The 7,500-nt window shown below is 41.6% G+C and overlaps 6 non-coding genes across 6 annotated transcripts in view; all 6 read left to right on the top strand.

The window, feature by feature from the left end:
• Positions 1-1,391: 1,391 nt before the first annotated feature.
• Positions 1,392-1,463, top strand: trnap-cgg (transfer RNA proline (anticodon CGG)). The gene has a single exon. It is a non-coding gene; the product is annotated as a tRNA-Pro (tRNA).
• A 268-nt stretch (positions 1,464-1,731) lies between these two features.
• Positions 1,732-1,803, top strand: trnap-cgg (transfer RNA proline (anticodon CGG)). Its single transcript has one exon. It is a non-coding gene; the product is annotated as a tRNA-Pro (tRNA).
• Positions 1,804-5,824: 4,021 nt separating this feature from the next.
• Positions 5,825-5,896, top strand: trnap-agg (transfer RNA proline (anticodon AGG)). The gene has a single exon. It is a non-coding gene; the product is annotated as a tRNA-Pro (tRNA).
• A 254-nt stretch (positions 5,897-6,150) lies between these two features.
• On the top strand, positions 6,151-6,222 carry trnap-cgg (transfer RNA proline (anticodon CGG)). The gene has a single exon. It is a non-coding gene; the product is annotated as a tRNA-Pro (tRNA).
• Positions 6,223-7,155: 933 nt separating this feature from the next.
• Positions 7,156-7,227, top strand: trnap-cgg (transfer RNA proline (anticodon CGG)). The gene has a single exon. It is a non-coding gene; the product is annotated as a tRNA-Pro (tRNA).
• Positions 7,228-7,496: 269 nt separating this feature from the next.
• Positions 7,497-7,500, top strand: part of trnap-cgg (transfer RNA proline (anticodon CGG)) — a 72-nt gene continuing 68 nt past the window's right edge. The window contains exon 1 of the tRNA in view: positions 7,497-7,500. This exon is cut by the window's right edge and continues 68 nt beyond it. This is a non-coding gene — a tRNA (tRNA-Pro).

The following is a 7,500-nucleotide window of genomic DNA, read 5'->3' as shown; positions in this document are numbered from 1 at the left end:
AAACTCTATTCTTGTTATTTTTAACAACTTTTTTGTTACTGTCATATATTATTTTATACCTGTTTTTCATTTAGTCTCATTAATAACTTTATTGATCATATCAAGGTGTGCCTTAACCTCACTGAGCTGAGGTTATTTGAGCCTCTCAGGAGAGAGCTCTCTTCCACCTGGTTGTCGAAAAGCTCTTTAAATTCGTTAGCATAGCTAGCTAACCAGATACTAATAACATCAGATCGCCACTGTGCTTACAAATAAAGACACAGCCACGCAAACACTGCGGCATGTGTACGGCTCCTTATGGGTATTGCAATATTTTAAGGGCTGGAGCGGCATTCCGGTGCTCTCAGCACTCCTTTCAGACGAGACACACCATGTGAAGATACGTTACGCTGGTGTTGTGTTCAAGGAACCTGTCCTTGGCCAGGAAAAACAGGCACTCGCTTGTTTAATTATTTTTGCGGTCCAGATTTCTTCTTCTTTTTTGAAGTGAGAAGTTGTCCGTCAGTCAGACTGACGGACGGACGGACTCCCCCCCCCCACCCCCAAAACGAAAACTCTTCGGTTCTCCACGAATAACACAAGTCACCCAAATCAGCGTTAAAAAAGCCGGAGGCGCCGAAAAATCCCCTTTTAATGTAGCCTATTGATTATAGCTTCGGGTCCGTATAGGTCGGCGTCTGGGTCCGGATCCGGACCGCGGTCCGCCTGTTGCCGACCCCTGGTCTAGGGGTATGATTCTCGCTTCGGGTGCGAGAGGAGCGGGTTCAAATCCCGGACGAGCCCAGGATGTCTTCAAAGATGTGGAACAGGTTAAGTTTAGATAGCAAAAAAAGTTTGTTGTAAGCAATGTGTACTTCACAATTTGAACTGCTAGAAATCTAGTGATGAATTGGGGCAAATAATGATCAAAGCTCATCTTCTGTGTAGAGAAGCAATACATTTTTATCCAAGCTGTGTTCATTGAGGACAAAGTGCAATTCATGGAAAAGTGTTTTGCATTGTCATTTAAGCAGGCTGTCGTGGGGAAGCCAGAAAAATTATCTTTCGTCATGGCTCGTTGGTCAGGGGTATGATTCTTGCTTGGGGTGTGACAGGTCCCGGGTTCAAATCCCGGACGAGCCCACGACATCAACAACAGGTTTAGTTTAGGTATCAACAATTGTTCTTCTTAAGCAATGTCTACTTCACAATTTGACCAATCCTGTGCCCTGCTAGAAACCTAGTATTTAGTAGGGGCACAAACTGACCAAGGCTCATCTTCTGTGAAGAGAAGCCATGCATTTTCATCCAAGCTTTGTTTATTGAGGCATAATGCAATGAATGGAAAAGTGTTTTGCGATGTCATTTAAGCAGGCTATCGTTGGTAAGGTGAAATAATTGTGTTTTGTCATGGCTTGTTGGTCTAGGGGTATGATTCTCGCTTCGGGTGCGAGAGGTCCCGGGTTCAAATCCCGGACGAGCCCAGGATGTCTTCAAAGATGTGGAACAGGTTAAGTGTAGGTAGCAAAAAAAGTTTGTTGTAAGCAATGTGTACTTCACAATTTGAACTGCAAGAAATCTGATATTGAATTCGGGCAAATAATGACCAAAGCTCATCTTCTGTGTAGAGAAGCCATACATTTTTATCCAAGCTGTGTTCATTGAGGACAAAGTGCAATTAAAGGAAAAGTGTTTTGCATTGTCATTTAAGCAGGCTGTAGTTGGGAAGATAGAAAAATTGCCTTTCGTCATGGCTCGTTGGTCTAGGGGTATGATTCTCGCTTCGGGTGCGAGAGGTCCCGGGTTCAAATCCCGGACGAGCCCAGGATGTCTTCAAAGATGTGGAACAGGATAAGTTTAGGGAGCAAAAAGAGTTTGTTGTAAGCAATGTGTACTTCACAATTTGAACTGCAAGAAATCTAGTGATGAATTGGGGCAAATAATGATCAAAGCTCATCTTCTGTGTAGAGAAGCCATACATTTGTATCCAAGCTGTGTTCATTGAGGACAAAGTGCAATTAATGGAAAAGTGTTTTGCATTGTCATTTAAAGGAGACCTATCATGCTATATTTAAATGATATAGTGTATGACCATACCTATATAAGGTATACTTATACATTTTATTTTTCAAAATACCAAACAGATCATTTTTTAGACATGCCTCGTTTCGCTCATTTTCGCTCTATTCCAAGCCCGTCTTTGAAAATTCTGAGCAGCAGCTGACCACGCCCCCCTGCAGAAGAGCAGGCATGAGCCGGCGAGAGTCACGTTACCATGCTTGCTGTGATTACTAGTGTCGAATAAACATGTCATCTCAGAGCAATGCATGTGTTCAAGCATACTATCAATTTGATCCAGAAACTGACCCTGAAGCAGCGGACGTTTTGGTGGAGGTGAACAAATCTCGGTTGCAGCAGGACGTTTCTGAATGGTTAGCTGACAAGCTGTTGTCCCTATTTATTTTACTCTGTTACGATGCTTGCTCCTTATTCCGTTCATATTTTGGCTAATTGGCAAGAATGCAATGTGTACAGTTTGTAACGCAAAAACAGCGATATATATATATATATTTATAAAAGGAGACATTCATATTTTCAGCATATATACAATGGCCTCATTGCGTTTATTAATAGTTTACAGTCCTTTTCTTCCAACATCGTGCAACAACCGTTGGAAAGTTGAATAACTTAGGATGATACAAAGTATAACTCCAACAACAAGTTGTCAGCAATGTGTGTAGTTTCATGTGTTTTTAAAAGCTCAGTTATTGACTTCTTTGTGCAAATTGCGCCACGATGCCTTCTGAATGGGGAATGTGTGCTGCATGGAGATACCACAGCTAACATTTTTGATAGCTTTACTAAGTTGTCTGTTTAAATACATTTTTCACATGTCATTCAATATATGTTTATCATAATGTGTCAAGACGGATGCAGTAACTTGAGGACTCTGTAACCTGTATGGTGGACCATCCTGGATTGGAGCCTGTGTGCCTGAATGTGTTCTCCCTGCAGAATGCATTTAATATTTACAGAGCTGAACATGGTGGACTACAGTTGAGACAAATAGAGCAGTAAGTGGTTTGTTTGTTTTGACTGAAATTGTAAAACGAATGCTAATATTGTTCATGGAAATAAATACTGGTGTATATGGCTTTATGCAATCTTTCATTCTGTCATTGTACATGTACTATTATATTATATACTACACAGCAATGGCATAACACACCCATGTGTACGACAAAAAGGTCCACACACACACAACCTTATGCTTTTGAAATCAGAATATTCTTTACCCATCCAAACATGAATAATCACGACACATTTTGATATCAACTTGGAACTTTATAGTCAAAATCAAAAAAATCAAAAATAAAAAAACCCATACAAAAAAACTAAATGTAGCCTACTTGTATTTTGTATAAATGACACTAAATATTTTTACAGAAGCTTTGTGAGCTGGTGCTGGGGCTTCCTTGGACGCAGGATCAGAGTGGTGATTCCGGCCTGCGTTGTCCTCAGGATACGCAGGGAGTTTCCTGATCCGTGAAATGTCGATGTTGGGTTCAGACAGCAGCCAAATTGAACCGTGTAGCATACCCGGCGATGACCTCCTCCCTGTCAGGTCGCTCATAATGGTGCAGGGTCCACAAAGACTTGGTCGAAGATGAGGTCCATCAAGTTGGCCACGTAGGGCTGTGCAATGGTAAAAAAAGCACAACAAAAAATGTGGTTTAGATGAGTATATGCATGTAAAAAACTGAAACTTCTTTCTAATTTTTTTATTTTATATTTGTAAATAGTTGTATAATAAATATTTTAAACACTTACGGAATATGGGGTCAGTCTTTACTGGTTTTGCTCTGCATTCTCCCTTCCTGGCCTTTGGGAACTGCAGTTTATACAGAGGGTTTCCAGTGGATGTAGTGGCTTGTGCACGCTCAGCGTTTTCATTGTAGTGCAGGGCTGCCAGGTACAGTCTTTCATTTCCGCCATGATAAAAAAAAATGTAAATAATAGCAAAGGATGTACAAATTGTCACTAATTAGTAAGTATGTGAGGTGCTGGCCTGTAAAGAAGAACACATAGTTAGAACAAAATCATCTCAACTTAGTATTCAGGATGAGAAAATACTATTTGGATAAATATAGTCTGAAATCCCAAAAGATGGGGCTAAAACTCTCTATTTAGCAAAACTCTCTATTTAGCAAAGCTCTCTATTTAGCAAAGCTCTTTGCTTAGCCTTTTCCAATCTGAGTTAGTTTTGAACCGTAACGTGCATGCTGTGTTTCTGACTCAATGCAGGTGATGTGTTGGAGAGGGGCTGAGCTCAGTAGACTGACTGTAATGAGTGCTAGCCACTAATTAGCCTGTTGCTAGAGGTAAGGCCTTGTCAACAACAACAGACCGACGGGGCTTTAGCTCAGTTTTACTCGTGGTGTGTGTCCCCCCTCGCATACATACACAGTGTTGTATACTAACACACCCCCATTTATATTCATGTGCGCAAACAAGTTAACACACAAAAGCTTTTACATATAACGCTGCAAAACACGGCATGTCTCATTAGCGTAGTGTAGCGTAGCTTAGCTTACAGATCGATGATATCTGATCGTTCTTACAGACTACAATCACAAAAGCGTTTACGTATAACGCTGGAAAAAACGGCACTTGCCTACAGAAGATTACGTTTGTTATTATAACTTACTCAATATGATTGTAGAGGATACAAAATACTAATAAATAGGAGAATAAATACTTGTGTTATCGCCTAGGGCGTGGCTTTACAGCCTTCACACAGATCGCCATTCCGGCAGTATGTCTGAACATGTTAGCAAATGCCTGATAATTCAAATGACAAAGCAAAGACTGCGGAGCGTACAAAATAAAATGCTACAAAAATATATAAACACCTAACCGATTACTATTTGGGTTTGAGGCGACATTGATACGGCTACACGAAGCTACATGCTACATGCTACAAGCTAGAGATAGCTTTATCAGGAAAAACACCGCTAAATAAAAACTTACAGCTTCAAAATTGGATGTGTCCTCACTGGCCTGGTCCCGGATGGTTGGTATTGATCCCGGGTTTAGCATTACTTTGGAGGCATATCCGTGTTGGACTTGAGACAAGTTCATAAACATGTCCGTCGTAAAATGTTTGGAACACACAAACAGAAATCTGCCGTGGTCTTCTGGCACATGTCCCTTGTAAATTAAGTCTAGCCACAGATTCATTTCTTTTTCCACTGATGGCATTGCATGCAGTCCCCTGTCCCGAGTCTTGCAGCCAACAACAGCACAACGTTTAACTATCTTAGACATCCTGGCAAGAGCAGGCAAAAACACAGATGTGGGTTGATTTAGCCTGCCGATAGCCTATATACGAATGAGAGGTTTGGCAATGCACGTGGCCGTGGCTCATTCCCCTGATAGGTGGAGAGTTGACCAATAAGCCGAGGACTTCTCTGTGACGTAGAAAAGTATTGAAATCTGGATCCGTTTTTTTCAGATCCGTTGCAGCCCCTTTTTTAGAGATTTGGCGAAGGAGGAAAATAGAGAGGGTTGTGTTTTCTGACACTTGGTGAGTTCCCTGGAACACCGGGGACACATATTCATGTATAAAAGACGTACAAAGGTGCATTTTGCATGATAGGTCCCCTTTAAGCAGGCTGTCGTTGGGAAGACAGAAACATTTCCTTTTGTCATGGCTCGTTGGTCTAGGGGTATGATTCTTGCTTAGCTTTGTTTATTGAGGCATAATGCAATTCATGGAAAAGTCTTTTGCATTGTCATTTAAGCAGGCTGTCGTGGGGAAGCCAGAAAAATTGTCCTTCGTCATGGCTCGTTGGTCTAGGGGTATGCTTCTCGCTTAGGGTGCGAGAGGCCCCGGGTTCAAATCCCGGACGAGCCCAGGATGTCTTCAAAGATGTGGAACAGGTTAAGTTTAGGTAGCCTAAAAAGTTTGTTGGAACCAATTTGAACTGCTAGAAATCAAGTGATGAATTGGGGGAAATAATGACCAAAGCTCATCTTCTGTGTAGAGAAGCCATGCATTTTCATCCAAGCTGTGTTCATTGAGGACAAAGTGCAATTAATGGAAAAGCGTTTTGCATTGTCATTCAAGCAGGCTGTCGTGGGGAAGCCGGAAAAATTACCTTTCGTCATGGCTCGTTGGTCTAGGGGTATGATTCTCGCTTCGGGTGCGAGAGGTCCCGGGTTCAAATCCCGGACGAGCCCAGGATGTCTTCAAAGATGTGGAACAGGTTAAGTTTAGGTAGCAAAAAAAGTTTGTTGTAAGCAATGTGTACTTCACAATTTGAACTGCTAGAAATCTAGTGATGAATTGGGGCAAATAATGACCAAAGCTCATCTTCTGTGTAGAGAAGCCATGCATTTTCATCCAAGCTTTGTTTATTGAGGCATAATGCAATTCATGGAAAAGTCTTTTGCATTGTCATTTAAGCAGGCTGTCGTGGGGAAGCCAGAAAAATTGTCCTTCGTCATGGCTCGTTGGTCTAGGGGTATGCTTCTAGCTTAGGGTGCGAGAGGCCCCGGGTTCAAATCCCGGACGAGCCCAGGATGTCTTCAAAGATGTCGAATAGGTTAAGTTTAGGTAGCCTAAAAAGTTTGTTGGAACCAATTTGAACTGCTAGAAATCAAGTGATGAATTGGGGGAAATAATGACCAAAGCTCATCTTCTGTGTAGAGAAGCCATGCATTTTTCATCCAAGCTTTGTTTATTGAGGCATAATGCAATGAATGGAAAAGTGTTTTGCGATGTCATTTAAGCAGGCTATCGTTGGTAAGGTGAAATAATTGTATTCTGTCATGGCTCGTTGGTCTAGGGGTATGATTCTTGCTTCGGTTGCGAGAGGTCCCGGGTTCAAATCCCGGACGAGCCCAGGATGTCTTCAAAGATGTCGAACAGGTTAAGAATAGGTAGCAAAACGAGTTTTTTGTAAGCAATGTGTACTTCACAATTTGAACTGCAAGAAATCTAGTGATGAATTGGGGCAAATAATGATCAAAGCTCATCTTCTGTGTAGTAAAGCCATACATTTTTATCCAAGCTGTGTTCATTGAGGACACATTTCAATTCATGGAAAAGTGTTTTGCATTGTAATTTAAGCAGGCTGTCGTGGGGAAGCCAGAAAAACTATCTTTCGTCATGGCTCGTTGGTCTAGGGGTATGATTCTTGCTTCGGGTGCGAGAGGTCCCGGGTTCAAATCCCGGACGAGCCCAGGATGTCTTCAAAGATGTGGAACAGGTTAAGTTTAGGTAGCAAAACAAGTTTGTTGTAAGCAATGTGTACTTCACAATTTGAACTGCAAGAAATCTAGTGATGAATTGGGGCAAATAATGATCAAAGCTCATCTTTTGTGTAGTAAAGCCATGCATTTTCATCCAAGCTGTGTTCATTGAGGACAAAGTGCAATTAATGGAAAAGCGTTTTGCATTGTCATTCAAGCAGGCTGTCGTGGGGAAGCCGGAAAAAATTACCTTTCGTCATGGCT

Source organism: Pseudochaenichthys georgianus, chromosome 7, assembly GCF_902827115.2.
Source record: "Pseudochaenichthys georgianus chromosome 7, fPseGeo1.2, whole genome shotgun sequence".
NCBI lineage: Eukaryota > Metazoa > Chordata > Actinopteri > Perciformes > Channichthyidae > Pseudochaenichthys > Pseudochaenichthys georgianus.
Note: the sequence above shows the minus strand (reverse complement) of the source record. Positions and strands in the feature narration are given on the sequence as shown.